Genomic DNA, 18,077 nt, shown 5'->3' with positions numbered 1-18,077 from the left:
CACATTAGATTCTGAACATGATCTGTGATGGCTTTTTCCATAATATATCCACATCCATTAAACTAGCAGATCATCTGCTATAGCTTCCATTTTGGAAAGATCACTGACTGACTGACTATTTAATGCTGTTCTTTCAGAGCAGTGGAAATACCAGTTGGCACCTGCAACCAGCTGTATCCTTCAAATAGCATCCAGTTTCATTTGCCAGTAACCCATCCTTTTTACTATTTATTAGCATATTAATACAGGGTTCAAAATTTCTCCAGTCTGGACTTTCATCGGGAATGTAATACAACTTGCGGCGCCACTCCACTAACAGAATTGTTACTTTTATTTGATCAAGCTTTTAATTCAATTCTGTAGCTACCTCATAGTTTTGTCACTGAGACAAGAAGAAATGGAAAAGCCACTTCATATCACTTTTGATTTCCACCTCACAAGAAACTGGAAACGTCACAGCTATCCTGACTGAACCAGCAATTTAAAGTTCCAGATTGTTCTCTTAACTTTTCCTTGATGTTCCTTATAGAAGCTGGCTTTTTAATGGCTCAGAAAATCCAAACAATTTCAGCTGGACACTTCTGATTTCGCTGCTCGTTGGATGCTGCCTGAACTGCTGTGCTCTTCCAGCACCACTAATCCACTTCTGACATCATGTTTCATAATGACTATTCATTCAAATGTGAAAACAAGCTATAGTGAAGCTCACATGACTTTGGCAGACCAGAATACAAACATACATATGCATTTCTTCAAATAGCAGGTATCTCCAGTTAAGCATCTTATATTCTTTCATGAATTCTTCACAGTCCTTCCTCTAGGAGATGTGGGTTCCATTATTATGAACCACACTTAACCACAAAGTAACTGAATAAAATTCCAGAATATTCAATTATTCTCATATTCACTTTGTATTTCTACCCTGATATTACTTAAAATCCCAATTCCTCATCCCAGCATAATGGACGGGGTCCATTATCTGCTTCCTCTGCAGTGGGCCCTCATTACAGTCTGGACACATCTCTAAATTTTATTCATGTGCTGACCAGATTTTTAAAATAGATCCCAATGGTCAACCAATCTTTAGAAAGAAGTTTCTGTGATCAGCAGCAAGCCTTTGGAGTATCAGGATAGATAACAAACTCTCAAATTATTTGATAATCAGAATAATTAGTTCAGAAGGAGCAGGACCCTGGGGTTTTGAACCTATCAATTGCTGGAGAAATTGGCAGGCGTACAGACTTCTCACATGTTTTATCAATGCCTCTGCAGCAACAGCTGCTGTGAAAGAGCCAAATCCTACATAGAATCATCAGATTTCATCCTCTGATACTGCAGAATTGAAACAGGATCAAAGCCATCAGAGATGATCAAATAAATGAAAGATGCACAAATACTGGAAGAGCGAGATATAAAAGTAGATAATGAAAGAAATGGTATTGGCTTAAAAAGACTAATACAAGAAAGGAGAGAGAGAGAGACAGAGAGAGACAAACACAAGCAGAAGCAAAAAATGAGGAAGTGAGAACCTTCTGCCTATTCAATTGTCCTACCTGCTCTTCCATAGCCCAAATGCTCTCTAACTTATCACTTTCCAACTATTTAAACCCCCTCCAATATGGAGAGAGCCAGAGAATTTAGATGTGAATGATTAGATCGTGAAGTGGAGGAAGACTGGCAAAGACAAAGATAGAACCCAAGACAACATTGGAAAGCTATCAACAGAGATGGCAAAATTGTTTTTTTAACTAAAGCACAAAATGGGCAACAGTCAAACATTAGCCTGCCTGGCCTCATCTTTTCATGCGTATTCAGGGAGGCTGATTCACCATCTTTTGGCAGTTTTGCTGATGTCATTTCTGACAGATGCAAATGAGAATATGCAGAGTTAACCCATTTTTAACTCTGCAAGTTTTGTACGTGACGCAGCAGTGCTGTGCAAAAAGAATTGTTGGAATATGGAATGTTTTGTCACAGGGATTGGTTGAGGTGGAAACATATTTTAAGGGGAAGAATAAATAAGAGTTGAACAATGGTTGGGTTTGATATATTCCAACAAGGAGCCAGCATAATTACAATGGCCTCTTCCTTTGCTGGAAATGCCTACAGTTCAATGAAAAGTGCTTGAAGATTTTGAACTTTGAAAATAAGGGAGCATGGGGCATTCATCAAACCTTTGTGTTCTTGAAGCGATTACACAGAGATTGAGAGGACAAAGCATTATAAGAAATGATGTCGGAGCAAGGAAGTGGTTGAACATAGCAGAGAAGCAAATAAAGACCATCAAAGTCAGGTAAATAGAATATCAACATTTGCAGATTCTGGAAACCTGCAATAAAAACAGAAATTGCAGGGAATACTCAGGCAAGGCAGCATCTGCAAAGAGAAAAAAAGCAATGAATACATCAGGCTGATGACCTATTGTCAGTAGGTAACTTACATGCAATCAATCATGTTGAGTTATAGGCAGCCACAATCAAACTATCTGGTGGTCCAGGTCATGAGTGGTAGAAATGGCCTACTCGGGTTCATACATGAGTTAGAGGATTTTGTTTTGTGTGGCTGGGAAACCACATAGTTCAATGTTGTGTTAAACAATCTATTCAACAGCATCAGCTGACACGTTATAAATGGATGTGAAAGATCAGATCCCTCGGGCCAAGTTCAGTGTGTGGGCTATGTTTTGTACTGCACTGCCACAGTCACACTTTAATCTATTCCTCAGCTTCCTTGGCCCGTTGTCAAGTGCTTGAGAGTTGTCAGGATTTTCCCTGGAAGGTTGAAACCCGGGACAACCTTGGGGTTAATTACCAGGTTAAGGTTGATGATGTCTACATTCAAGCAGGAGGTGCATAACCCAGAGGCAGATTGTCATCTGTTTCTTGGGTATCAGATATATTCCAGTAGGGCCTACTAAATTTCAGATGACTGTACAGTTCTTCTTTTTCAGGTCCTGTGTCAGTGGGAGTGCTTCATCATCTATCAAACAATGATATTCTTTAAGTAAGATATATTCCCCGCAAACATCAATGTTCAATGATTATAAACTCAAGAATCCTGAGCTGTGCTGGCCATAATGTTCCAGGGGTATTCCTCATGACTTTCTGGAGATGTTTATCATGTTGTTTTGGAGGATGACAATGCTGCACTAGCACCAAGGACATGGCACATGAACACACAGTGGCTAATTCATGATCAGAACCCAACAATCTTGGGAAGGACTGTAGAGAGGACATTGTCCATTTGGGAAAACTGAAGAAAACTGACACAAATGCCAAAATCAAAAAGAATCTACTATCCAAACTTGCTGGGAATAAATGAGGTACTGCTACCTTAACTTAGGACCTCAGCCTTTCCCTATCAAACTCTGTAGCAGAGTTCAGTACATCGCTCTGCAATGATAATTGTGTACGTAAATCTTGTTGGCACTCAACTGAATACATTAATATACATCATAACTGGAACCATCTGCTCTCCTGGTTTCCTAGTTTGTAAACGTCACATCTCCACTCTTCCAAGTGTCAAAGATCTACAAGTTTGTTGAAACAGCCCATGCTGCATCTCATTTGTCAATGCATGTTACTGACAATGAGTACAAATGAATTGGGAGCAGGAATTGGCCATTCAGTCCCTTGAGCTTACAGCTCCATTCAACAAGATCATGGCTAATCTGATTATTCCATATTTCCGTCTACCCCCATTAACTTTCCAATCCCTTGCTTGTCAAGAACCTGTCCATCACTGCCTTATAATTATTCAAAGAGACTGTGCTTCTACCACCCTTTGAGGAAGAGAGTTCCAAATACTTTCAGTCTTAAACAAGTGACCCCTTATTTTTAAGAAATGATCCCCAGCTCTAGATCCTCTCACAAGAGGTAACATCCTATCCACACCCTCAGGATCTTACATGGTTCAATCAAATTGTCTCATACCCTTCTAAACACCAGCCTGCCAACCTTTGTGTCATCAGCAAATTTAGCAACCACATCTAGGCTCCTTTCATCAGAACAAATTTAATATTTTGTAAGAGGTTGAAGCCCCGGGCTGACCCTGGGCCTCACCACGCAGTACGTCTTCCAGCCAGAAGATGATCAGTTCAATCTGCTTTCCATGTGGCGCAACATTATTGAGCAAGATCTATCAGCAGACATCTTTGGGTCAGAGAACAGGAATTATGGGAAATCACCATCGAATTCCTTGTGAGAAATCCCATCCGTAGAATGGTCGGCTCTGTGCTACAACAGCAACAGTGGTCTTTGCTGAATAGATTTAGGATATAAGTCAGGAGCCCTGCAAAGCCAACCTCTGCTACTGCGGCCTCAGTGCAAACCCATTATGCACTTATGGATAGGCAAACAATGCTGCACATTACCTGGGAATACCCCCTCTCCAGATTAAGGAGTGGACTGATTGCCTTAAATTCTGCAAATCATTAGGCAAGTACTTGGCTTTGGAGATTTGTATTTGCTAAATTAATAATAAATAAATAAATTCCCCTCAGCGATAACATGTATATAGGGTGACATGTTACTTGGCTTTAACTCAAAGAGCCTTGAATACTTTAAAGCCTCACATTATCTCCCCCAAGCCTTTTATTCCTCCATGTATGCAGTTTGATTCCGAGAAATGAAACCTCATGCTAAATCCATGCAGTCTTTAATTGAACTTGCATTACATTATTCAGATGAAGGTGACATTTATAGGTTAACAGATGATCCTGCATTTCACAGCCTAGGAGAGAATTCCCTGGAAATAGCTGGCCAAATATGTGACCATTTACCAGGCTTCTCCTCCACTTCCATCTCATCAGCATTCAGGCAGTGATACGCATTTCATTCACTCCACAAGTTCGCCAGACAGAAATATAGGCTCTGCTAATCAATTCAAAGCTATTTTTAGACCCAGAGAACCTGCTGCCATCAGGCAATAGTTCTAGGCTCATTCAAACTCCTTGCTATTCCTAATACGTCTTCAATCAAGTTGGCCCTGGTTCCTGACATCTGGCAGCTCATGTTTTTAGATTTAGTCACAGAGTAATGAAACACAATTGGCTCAAGGGCATTCTCAGAATGCTACAGGAGATTCCTGTCTAACCAGAAGTCTGACTGCTTGCAGGAAAGTCTACTTTATCCTCAGCTGTACCTTCCCCTCCTTTCCACAGTCCCTGACCTGGTGCTAACATTCTCCTTCTCTTCCCAGTTTAGTGCTCGACTTCTGACAGGGCGAACACTTACTGGGCTGTAGTTCCACAGACACCTGTCTGCTTTGATTATCTCACCCAAAGTCTCTGTTTTCATGCTTGGGTCCAAATGTTGACCGACAGTTAACCATTTGGTCATAACAGGCCCAGCAGTCAATTCTGCCTTCCCCCAATTTTAGCTAAGAATGTAGACATCACTGGGTAGTGAATAGCAGCAGGATACCTGGTCAATTTTGTTCTCCCAACACCTCCTTAGCAAAATATTTGTCAACGTCAACTACTGTACTGTACCCCAATGGCCTTCCATTTCATATCTGCTCATTTAGAACAGATCTGGGATCAAACTATAAATTCATTGTCACAGAAGGCTGTGGAGGTCAGGTCATTGAGTATGTCTAAAGCATAGATAAATTAGTTAACGATTGCCAAGGGGATCAACGATTACAGGGAAAAAATGGGAAAATGGGGTTGAAGAACCCATCAGCCATGATTGAAAGGTAGAGCAGGCTCAATGAGTTGAGTGGCCTAATTTCTGCTCCTATGTCATATGGTCTAAATCTTGCCCAAAGATTTAAATCAATGATCTGTTGTTGAAACATCCTGACAGAGGGTTGCAGACCTGAAATGCTGTGCAGAATTTTCCCATACCATTGCAGATGTTTCAGAGGGGGAGCATCTGAGAATATCTGGAAGATTGGGAGTTGTCTCATTCTCCAACATATTCTTCATTCCTCCCACTTTTCCCAGTGGTGGTTTGCGTGTAATATTGGCAATCCACCCACAACAACAGTAATGCAATTAAACTTTTCAATGAGTCAATTAGTAGCTATTTTCCCAGGACAATGGAGTGTTACCAATGGGACATGGGGCCCACACAGTGCCTCTTAACACATCAAGCTACATGAAGTGATTGCATTGTGGGAGGTCAGTGTAGGATGAATGAATGAAAATGGCAGAGGCTTAGCCATCACAGAAGTGTCTCATTGAGACAGACACAGATCATGCTCGTGATGAAGAAGTGGCCGGAGGGTCCTTCAGCCTCATCATGTAGCCCTTTCACTCCACCTTCCTTTGTGCCATTCACCTCAGCACCTGAGCTGAAACAGTGAGTGCTGAAGACACTGTAATAATCCTGTGCTGATTCACCTGCCTGCTTCCCATTCTCATGTGGATGGCAATTCCAAAGGAAACTTGTTAATTGGATGCCATCCAGAAGATTAAAGCAGAAGATGTGCCACTCTCACCTCTCAGTTACAGATCTGGAAAGTTAGCTGCCCAGATTTAAAAATTAACAGGTCCACATTCAGCCAATTGACTCTGTTTTTCTCTCCACAGATGCTTCCAAACCTGCCGAATACATTCAGCATTTTTCATTTTTGTTAGATTTCCAGTATCTGCAACACGTTGCTGCTTTAACAGCAACATAAAGGCTATTTTGCCTCAGAATTGCTACCATACTCACCATGATAACGACTTCATGAAGCATTATCGGAATAAATGAATACCAAAGCACTTTTCAGGAGATATTAGGGTAAGCGGCTAAAAGCGCAGACCAACAGCCAGGTTTTATAGAGCTTTCCAATAAGGAGAAGTAGTGAGAGGCACTTTGGGAAGGACCCTTAGGTCCTAGACTGCTGAAGATATCGCCTACAATGATGGGACAAAGAACACAGAGGATACACAGGACTCCAGAATTGAAACAATGGAGTGATATCTCATAGTCCTGAGGAAGGGTTATGCCCGAAACATCAATTCTCTTGCTCCCGAGATGCTGCATGACCTGCTGTGCTTTTCTCAGCACCACACTCTCAAATCTGACTCAATAGCATCTCAGTCCTCATTATCTCTTGATATCACAGAGTTGTAGGGCTGGAGCCAGATTACAATGAAAGGCAAAATGGCAGAAAGATTTGAAACTCAGGACAAGAGCGTGGCTCGACTAGGAGCCAAGCTTACATGGGACAAACAAACTAACCAGAGAAGGTGCAAGTTACCAAATAGCAGCCGAAGCTTCTAGAGAGTTGCAGATGCAACACTGGCAAGGGGAGGGAAGAAATATCAGACAATGCAAGAAGTACTCAATGGGTGAGGCCCTTGTGTGGAATGAAAACCAGAGTTAATGGCTCAAGACAACAAACTCCTCTCAGAATTGGAAAAAATTAATTCTGCTGTCTGAAAAATTAGGGGAGAGGTTCTAATCTGAGATTGACAAACTCAAATGTCGAGTCTGAAGGGTGCAGGGTTCCTAATTAAAAGACAGGACATTGTTTCTTGAACATGAAGAGTACACTAAAGTGAAAGGTAAAAGAAATTGCTGTATCACATGAACGGATGTTTGGGGGCCAAGGGACCATGGGAAAGGAGGAGATTAAAGGGCACATGTTGCATTTCTACCCTTGCAAAGGAAGATGTCAAGAGGAGGGAGTGATGCCTTTAAATGGAGCTAAATAGTTGCATGCGGAGTTAAAATTAATTTTGGAGGCTTAGTAGAATCAATTCACAACACAATAATGAATGTGAAATATTACTTAGGGAAGCCAGAATATTAATCACAAATCCAAACATCAGAGACAAAGGGTGTCTCACTCAGATTGCATAATTTCATAGCCCTGTCATTCCTTCAACCCGTGCCCAGTTCTGTAGATTGTTACCTTTTACTTGCTGTAATCTGTCCATAAACAAGAGTTAACACAAAGACACAAGTGGACCATAACAACAACACCAGACAAGACTAAATTGGTCCCTCTTACCCATTATGTGTTGTACATTTACAGGAGTCAATACTGAGACATATACCAGGCCATATCACAACAGACACAAGTGAATTATTCCCTTTCACCTGCTGCTTCCTGCAAATATTTATCTTATCAAATCACATCTTTAGTCTGGAATGTTCCAACCATCTTTGGTAAATATCATCTATCTTTCCATCTCCTTAAACTCATTGATTTTTTTGCTGAGGTGAATGGGTACAGATTAACAAAGCTTTGACATTTCATAGAAGAAAAGTCACAGTATAGAGGTTGTCTTTACTGCAATACCCTGAAGCATTGCACTCTGTGTGTTATTCATCTTGTTGCAGAATAGAATGTCCACAGTGCATCTTCTAACCCAACTTTCACCCTCCACACTCACCACCTCAACTCCCAACACTTGACGAGATCTCAGTATGATTCAAGGTCTGCTACAGGACCCCAATAAAACTGGCAAATGCTCTCCAGTGATACAGAAGTCAAATCATTTTTTTTCTTGGAAGAAAATCAATCGCAAGAAAGAATTGCTTTTTATCACTCACACATATCTCAGACACATCTCAGGAAGCTTCGAAAAGCTTGAATTATTTTGTTGTACAGTTATTGCTAAAATGCAAGTAAAGTGGCAACCACTGCATGCAGAGCACAGATTTAAACAAACATGAGGTGAATGACCAATTTGTCATTTTTATAATAAAGTTAAATGACAAAGGAATGTTTTCTAGGCCACTGGAACAGCTTATGCTTGTTCAAATATTGTCATGGGATCTTGAACATCCAGTCAAAGTATTCAAAAACATGACCTGGATTTCATTTCTCATCCAGACAATCTGAATTATGTGCACATGTCTGGTTTGGAACTCAAATCTTGAACCTTCCAAGTCAGAGGCAAATGTGTCACCAACTGAAGTGAATTAATATGCTCTCAGCTGATACAGACATTGCCCAGCATTAGTGCATATGGACCGAAATCCCTTACTGCTCCAGCTGATGGTCAATTGGTCAAAATTACACTGGATGAAGGAGTGGTTCACCTTAAAGTGAGGACCTAGTTCCCAGCTTGAGTGGAGCAATTATTTATTCAAAACAACAGATGGAACTATGAATTCTCCCTCAGTCTTCCGACTCAGAGAGTCTCCGCTGGTGATTAACTTGCACATTTATGATTGCACTGGGATGTCTGGCTGTCAATATCATAAGATTCTAGGCTATATATTCCATTTCCTGTGTCCACTGCAGATGAGGCTGGAACAATTTCCAACCAGATCTGAGTTCTCTAAGCCCAATTCATAAAACTGATCCCATTCGGCCACTAAATTGGTGACTTTTCTCAAAAGGGTCAAAGAAATGGCAGAGATGAGATATGTAAATGACATTGTTGGAATTAAACCATGTGACTGAAGCCAAATGGAGGATGCTTTACCCTGTATCTAACCTGTGCCATACATTGTCTTCACAGTGTAGTGGGACCTTTCATTTATATTAACCCATGCTATCCAAGGCCAGCACTAACTAATGCCCATTGTAATTACCAGACTCCTTCAGTGTTGACCACTGCACACTATTATTTCTGAAACCCTGGTTTCAAACAGTCAATATTGTGTTAGGAGTTAAGATGATTTCTTCATGTAATTCACTGAACTAATAATGTGTCATGTGGGTGACAATGAGAAGACACTATTGGTCTATGGCAGACAGCAGCACTGTAAAAATCTCTGTATTTGTTCCATGTACAAAGTTGAATCTGAACAGCACAACATTTCCATTGAGCAAACCTGCCAGGTTTGCAGTGTTTCTGGGTTTAACAGCGCTAGCAACACCTCACAGGTAGTTCTGGTTTCAGCTGGATTGTTTTGGACAGTGGTGTGGAGTGTGAAACAGTTGCACCTCCCTGACTGGATTGGGAATTGAACATGAAAGAACGTACCGAACAATCAGTGGTGGGATGCTTGGTGGGAGGGCGCAAAGGAGGAGTACATTGTAAAACAAATTCAGCAGGTAGGTCAGGATTATGGAGAGGACGCAGAAGTAACATTTCAAGTCCAGTAACCTTTGCAGAACTAGAAAAAAGCGTTATCAATGCTGTGGAGTGGGGGTGGGGGGGCGGTGGGGGTGTGGTTGCGAGGTATAAGCACTTTTGGTGGAGATGGTGTCAAGAGAGGAAGAAAGACTATTAGGGAGACAAAGGGATGGACAATGGCAAGCCTAATGAAGAAAAGCTAAAAACATGGTCTCTGAATGGGTGCTGTGCTGAAAGCAACTCATGTCAAGACAGTGCCTAGGGTGTTGGGGTGGGCAAAACACATGGAAGGCCGTGTCCTGATTCTGAAACTCTTGAAATCAATCTTGAATCCTGGAGGTTGCAGGGTCCCCAAATGGAAATCTTTGTATCCTCTATTAAATTTAATAATAGTTTTCAATATGTTGATTTGGAAAGCCTTCAGGATTTCTGCTACTTCCAACCTATGACACAAACTCATCACTTTAGGACAGACAAATAAAACTTGTAGGAAAGTTTATCAAGGGTCCTAAACCCTTTCTGGCACTGAGCAGTAGTGCTGAAGTGCTTTTTCACTTTGCCTTGAGGCTTTCTCGTGAATAGGTCTCACTGCCACTAGGACCTGAGAAAATTGCCCACGATAATGTCTGTTCTTGGGATACAACAAACTTAAAATTTATGTAGCACATTTATCGAAACAAACATTCCACAGTACTTACCAAGGGCATTTTACAACAAATTATTGCAGGAGATATTAGTTTATACAAAAAGTTTGGTCATAAAAATAGATTTTAATGAATGAGAGCAGATGCATGGGAACAAGAACTGCTGAAAGCTCCATTCTAATTGGGGGTACCATGTATGACGACACCAGGCACAGCACCTCATTTGCCAGGATCTGGGTTGGATAGGTAGGTAGGTGTTGGCTACTCTCCTCCACGGAGTCTCTCTGACTGTACATCCAACCCATGAACTCACTGAAGCTTAGGAAGCTTTGGTCATGCAGCACAGCGTACAGCCAAGATTGTATATCGGTTCAGGCTTCCAGTGCGTTCCGATAAAACCAGTGAAATGAGGGGAACGGGAAAGCTGAAAATTTCAGATAAAGCACACAAATGGGAATCACATCAGAGATTCCCAAGTCATACACTGCTGAATTTTCAAACTGTAAGTATTCTTCTGGCCTTTCTGTGTTAGTTACAGTGCAGTATGCATGCATTAAATAAATGTGTCATTTTTATTTATATCTTAATTTTTATTTTACTGCAGTCTTTAAATACCAGTCACATTTAATGAAAGTCATTCACCCGAATGGAAACTCCTGTGGTCTCTGACTGCAGTTCCCATAATGTGTCATTGAATCACTCTTCACAGCCACACTAGGCCTCACGCTCTGATTTGCTTATGACATTGTGCCAGTACCTGCTTGGCTCCACTGTTGGCACTCCTTCCTTTTCTGCCAAACTATCCACTCTGCTTCTTAATGCATTTCATCCAAGCCATCACTCCAACTGTAGTCGTGAGGGATTACTTACTTCACTGTCAGTCAGATGTGACATCTTTTGAATGAAATGTTAGGTTGAGTGCCCATCCATCTGTTCAGATAGATTTTTTTTAATATCCATCTGGATACTGGAGCATTAGTGGAGTCTTCAGATTGCCTGACTGACATTCCTTCCTCATTGAAAAACAAATTGGCCACGTGTGGAATTCACGGTTGTTCCTGGGATCTTGCTGAGCAGAAAGTGCCTGGCCGTATGCTCACAGTGGAACAGTGATTATAGTTTGAAGTCTATGAGCTGACTGCGAGTTTGTTGAGATATGTAATAACAGTGACACTGAATTTAGCTCATTACAACATTTAAAGGATTCACGAGTGCTTAATTATATTTCTGATTGAGCCGAAGTTTCAGAGATACCTCTGAAGATATCTCTCCCTCACTTTCACTGTCAGCACTCCACAGGAACAGTCCCCTCCATTTCAACTTGGTCCACTCTTCCATCAGTCTTAATACTTCCTCATTCCACCATGGCACTGTCCTGTGCAATCCCAGAAGGTGTTGCATTTCATCTCCACCCTTGTCACTTTTCAAGGCCCCAAAACACACTTTCCAGGCAAAGCAACATTTTACTTGTACTTCTTTCAATCTAGTTTATTGTATTTGCTGCTCACAATGCAGCTTCCTTTACAATGATAAGACCAAACTGAGGCTGGGTGACCATTTTGTGGAATACCTTCATTCTGTCCATAGGAATAACCCTGACCTTCTATTTGTTTGCCATTTCAATAAACCTCCTTGCTAACATTTCCGTCCTGGATCCAACTAGTGTTCTAAAAAAGTTCAATGTGAACTGGAGGAACACCATCCAATTTTCTACTTGGATGCTTCTAGGAATTGATGTTAAGTTGTACATCTTCAGAGCATGACCATTGTGCTCTATTTTTCTTACATCCTCCCACCCTCCTCCAGAATGTCTTATTGGCTTTGCTCTCAGTACAGCAGACCCATTTTCTCCCTTTCACAGCTGCCATTTACACCTACTTTACATCTCTCTCTCTCTTCTGGTAGACACAACATCGAGGGCCGAAGGGCCTGTACTGCACTGTAATGTTCTATGTTCTTTACCACCATTAATGTTGCCTTTGTCTTTTGCTCTGGATAACTTCACAATCTGTTCCACTTGTTCCTCCTCCCCCTCTTGTACTGTATAAAAACCATAATTTTACAGCTCCTTTCAGTTCCAAAGAGGAGTTGGAGTAGATCCAAAATGATAATTGTTTCTCTCTCCACAGATGCTACCAAGCCTGTTGAGTTTTTCCTGCACTTTATGTTTTGATTTCAAATTTTCAACATCTGCAGCATTTTGCTTTTATGTAACAGTGATCCCTTCCCCAATTTTATTTGATTAGAAGTTCTGATAACTGTGAAGTAGAAAAGAGAGGCTAATTGATCAGTGTGATTAAGACCCAATGTACAGGACAACTGAAGCTGTTGACAGACATCTAGGGAGCACTATATATTGGGACAACTAACAGTGATACTTCTTATGGAGTGTGTGGGACATCTGTGTGTAAATCATTGTCCCAGGAGTAGTGATCCCCCAGAGAGAAAAAAACAGTTTAAGGAAACAGTAACACTTGGAAATGGATAAACTGTATGTGCTGGAGTATCATTTAAAAATGTACAAGACAAAATCTGAACAGTAGGTGTCATTTGCAAGTTTTTCAGGTTTTGTGATTCCCAGCTTCATTCATCGTGAACTAGGTAAAATGGAGCCTCCTCCACGATAGCTCTCAGAATTCAAATCAAGGACACGTAGAAGTGAAGCTGTCATCCTGAAACAATCTCAGCTCCAAAATCATTTTGTTTAAAGAAGTGAATCCACTACAATGCATGAGGGATCTCCATGGATACCCATGAGTCAGCACATCTGATGTCATATCTTGGATCATTAATATCAAGAAGAGGCTCCCCCTGGTGGCACAGGGTGTAAGTGAATTGCACGATGCAGTCAATGTGTGGTTATAATTCTTGACAATGGGTCACATCCCACGACAGCAAGTAATTAATTTCAACTTAATAAAGCTGAAATGCACTAGAAAATGACCTTTAAAAATTATTCTTTACATCTCTCCAGGCAAGCTAGTTTAAATATTGCTTAAATACTGCCTAAAGTAAATAGGAATATGTTTTGATACCTACACTTACATGTTTAATGTTCAGTGTTTAATGTTTAAATGTTCAGTGGCCCTGCACATCATATAAAAACATGACTTTGTTGTGATGCCTTCCACTGTTCAAAGGTTTAGCAACATCTTTGGCAGAAGAATGGTCACCTAGGTGATGTATCACAAAACTGCCAGTGTCCATAGCACCGATCCGACCATTTTCTAGTTATTTAAAACAAACGATGAAAATTTTAAAATTGGTACCTTAATGGACAGAGAGCCAACATGAGTCAGCAAGTCAGAATGGGGATTAAGGGTGAACTGAACTAATGCACACTAAGATATGGACAGGAGAGTTTTGGTCAAAGATGGAAGATACTGGGCCAGCATTCACAAAGTCAGGTCTAGAATTAAAGGCATAAATAATGAGTCAGATATAGAATATAGCTCCATACATATGAACATATTGTTCCATCAAACATTCCAATGCTTGTAAAGTATGTGTTAGCTTCAACTACGTTGTATGTTGAGACTATCGAGAATCAAATAGATTACCGTTCAATACAGTGTAATGGTCCCTTCACACTGTCCCATCAAACATCAGTACACGAATCACAGTTGGCCACTTCGACTGCGTCACTCTACTATTTTCTCCGAATTCCTACAGAATTTGTCTTTTGGCTTCTGAGTATAATTCTGGGCACAGAAGATGATTATCCTTTTTTTCTTGAAGAGGATTTGAACTCTTCAAGGGTAGGGGTACCCATTTTTTTATTCAAACCACAGACACATTGAGCGAGGAGACTAGTTACAAACTGTGATTAATTAAACTGATGACTAGGGCTGTAGAAATTTGTTACTTTGCAGTTATTAACACCTGATGATTCAATTCACAGTACTGATGTACAATACACAGAATTGGCCAAAATTGTCTGTAACAGTGGTTACCCTCCACATAAACCATTTGCATCACATTTGCCTGCCTTGTGACAAGTGTGACAATGCTGCTCCTTTAACAACAGTAGGTTGTGCTTGGTTTCTTTTTTCAGAGGGGTCATAAAAACATAGATTCTGAAATGTCTGAATTGATCGACTTGAAGAGGCTTTTAAGTTTTTAAACAAACACTTGTACAATGGAAGGGGAGTGGCCAGTTTTCCCAGCTCAGTTTTCCAAGCTAGAGAAGTGATTGCTGGGCCCCTTGCTAAGATACTTGTATCATTGATAGTCACAGGTGAGGTGCCGGAAGACTTGAGGTTGGCTACATGATGCCAGTGTCTAAGAAGGGTGGGAAGGACAAGCCAGGGAACTACTGACCAGTGAACCTGACCTCGGTGGTGGGCAAGTTGTGAGAGGGAATCCTGAGGGACAGGATGTACATGTATTTGGAAAGGCAAGGGCTGATTAGGGATAGTCAACATGGCTTTGTGCATGGGAAATCATGTCTCACAAACCTGATAAGAGTTTTTTTGAAGAAGTAACAAGGAGGTTTGATGAGGGCAGAGGGGTGGACACGATCTACATAGACTTCAGTATAGTGTTTGACAAGGTTCCCATAGGAGACTGGTAAGCAAGGCTAGATCTCATGGAATACAGGGTGAATTAGCCATTTGGATGTAGAACTGGCTCAAAGGTAGAAGACAGATGGTGGTAGTGGAGGGTTGTTTTTCAGACTGGAGGCCTGTGACCAGTGGAGTGCCACAAGGATCGATGCTGGGTCCACTACTTTTCGTCATTTATATAAATGGTTCGGATGTGAGCATAAGAGGTGTAATTAGTAAGTTTGCAGATGACACCAAAATTGGAGGTGTAGTGGACAGCGAAGAAGGTTACCTCAGATTACAACAGGATCTTGACCAGATGGGCCAATGCGCTGAAGAGTGGCAGATGGAGTTTAATTCAGATAAATGTGAGGTGCTGCATTTTGGGAAAGCAAATCTTAGCAGGACTTATACACTTAATGGTAAGGTCCTAGGGAGTGTTGCTGAACAAAGAGACCTTGGAGTGCAGGTTCATAGCTCCTTAAAAGTGGAGTCGCAGCCAGATAGGATAGTGAAGAAGGCATTTGATATGCTTTCCTTTAGTGGTCAGGGTGTTAAGTATAGGGCTTGGGAGATCATGTTGCAGCTGTACAGGACATTGGTTAGGCCACTTTTGGAATATCACGTGCAACTCTAATCTCCTTCCTATTGGAAGGATGTTGTGAAACTTGAAAGGGTTCAGAAATAATTTACAAGGATGTTGCCAGGGTTGGAGGATTTGAGCTACAGGGAGAGGCTGAACAGGCTAGTGCTGTTTTCCCTGGAGCATCGGAAGCTGAGGGGTGGCCTTATCGAGGTTTATAAAATCATGAGGGGCATGGATAGGATAAATAGACAAAGTCTCGTCCCTGGCGTGGGGGAGTCCAGAACTAGAGGGCATAGGTTTAAGGTGAGAGAGGAAAGATATAAAAGAGACCTAAGGGGCAAACTTTTCATATAGAGGGTAGTACGTGTATGGAATGAGCTGCTAGAGGAAGTGGTGGAGGCTAGTACAATTGCAACATTTAAAAGGTATCTGGATGGGTATATGAATAGGAAGGGTTTGGAGGGATATGGGCCGGATGCTGGCAGGTGGGACTAGATTGGGTTGGGATATCTGGTCGGCATGGACGGGTTGGACCGAAGGGTCCGTTTCCATGCTGTACATCTCTATGACTCTATGACTCTATGACACTCATCTGGTTTGGTCTTTAGCAGTCTGGTTGTTCAGAGCTACTGGTCAGGTGTTAGTTGGGAATCCAAAAAAGACAGCTCCATGGAAGAAGGTGTTCCATCCTGAATCTCTCTGCCATCTCTCTCTCTCTCTCTCTCCCTCCTTTAAGACCCGGTGTTTGATTTTACCTTTTGTGCCAAGGTGCGTTTATGGAGATTGTTGCAGGAATTTGGAACAGGATCACTAAGTTGGGATAGTCTGTTGGGATAGTCTGTTGGGTTTTTTGGATAGATCGAGTTATCCTGTATTCTGTTCTCTTTTGTTTGTGTTTCATTCGGTACTCTGTAAATAAATTATTTAAAACTGAGAGGTTTTGACCAGCTGCATCACTCCTGGAAGACCCACTATACACCTACTCAAAACAACTAGGAAAGTTAGGGTTTGAGCTACCTTCTTGAAATGTTTTGAGGGGGTCTGGCCTGGTCCATAATACATGTGCTGCATCAGTGCATCAGGACCATAACCCCAGGAGCTGCCTGAGCACATCACACCAGAAATATGCACAATGCCATCAGTCAGTTCTGCAATTCGTAATATGTAGGCCCTTACTGTGTCTGGAATCCAAGCCCTGTGAAGAGGTGACCGTTGTCATTTCAAGAGTATGGCATGTATGCAGTCCCAATGGTGGGAATAAATCATGGAAGAATACTCTAGAAGCTTCTATGTCTCATGAATGGGAACATTGTGTGGGGGCAAGAGGTCTTAGTTCCCAGGCCCTGGAATAGTCTTCATGCTATTCTGTCTCTTTCCCTGTTCCTTCAACCTCTGTGCATTGGAGAAAGTGAGGACTGCAGATGCTGGAGATCAGAGTCAAAAGTTGTGGTGCTGGAAAAGTACAGCCGGTCAGGCAGCATCCGAAGGGCAGGAGAATCGACGTTTCGAGCATAAGCTCTTCATCAGCACCACACTTTTTGACTCTCTGTTTCATTCAAACACTTTATGGCTCAGTGACTTCCCCTGGTATTTTGTGTCAAATGGTAAAAATAACCAACAATAAAGCTCACTACATGTGCACTCATGTCAACACAATATTTATATAATAAAGCCTCTTGAGGCATACACAAGATCAAAATCAGCCAAAATTTTACACTGAACCTCTTAAGGTCGGGCAAGCGGTCCGAAGAGTATCTTAAAAGAAGGCAGATGTTTTAGGAAGCGAGAGATCAGAATTGGAGGGATGCAAGCATCTCAGAGGCTTGGAGAAAATGACTGATATGGGGAGGGGTCATGAAGGCATTAAGACAACAATGAGAATTTTGGACAGGGAGTCAATCAATGTCAGGGAGCACAGGGCTGATGCTGCAAGTTACAGCAGGGGCAGGAGAAGTTTGGATGTTCTTCAAGCTCTTTGTGCCTTGTCCAGGTATCCAACCACTTTATAGCTCAGTGACTTTCCCTGGAAATGTCACAGAGATGGTATTTTGTGTCAAGTCAGAGGGTGGAAAACAGATAGCCCGATAGGAGACCAATTGGGATATGTGTGTGTACAGGGCATCAAAGGCTTGCAAATTTTGGCTGGGACACAAAACCAGATTACTATGAAAAGTAAATCAGGAAGAATACAATATCCCACTGCTCCTACCTCCCCAGAATTAATATCTGGCTCTGCACGGCCAAACTGAAGGAATGTCCTTGGTGGGAAAAGAAAGACACTTCGGCTCACTGTCAAACCCTCTAATGCCAGAACTAGAGGGCAAACTGGG

General features: G+C 41.6%; 1 protein-coding gene across 1 annotated transcript in view; it reads right to left on the bottom strand.

The window, feature by feature from the left end:
* Positions 1–18,077, bottom strand: part of shank3a (SH3 and multiple ankyrin repeat domains 3a) — a 973,942-nt gene that overhangs the window by 772,711 nt on the left and 183,154 nt on the right. The window lies entirely within an intron of this gene.

The sequence above is a fragment of the Chiloscyllium punctatum genome, chromosome 44 (assembly GCF_047496795.1).
Source record: "Chiloscyllium punctatum isolate Juve2018m chromosome 44, sChiPun1.3, whole genome shotgun sequence".
NCBI classification, from domain to species: Eukaryota; Metazoa; Chordata; class Chondrichthyes; order Orectolobiformes; family Hemiscylliidae; genus Chiloscyllium; species Chiloscyllium punctatum.
This window is presented reverse-complemented; position numbering and strand designations above follow the sequence as displayed.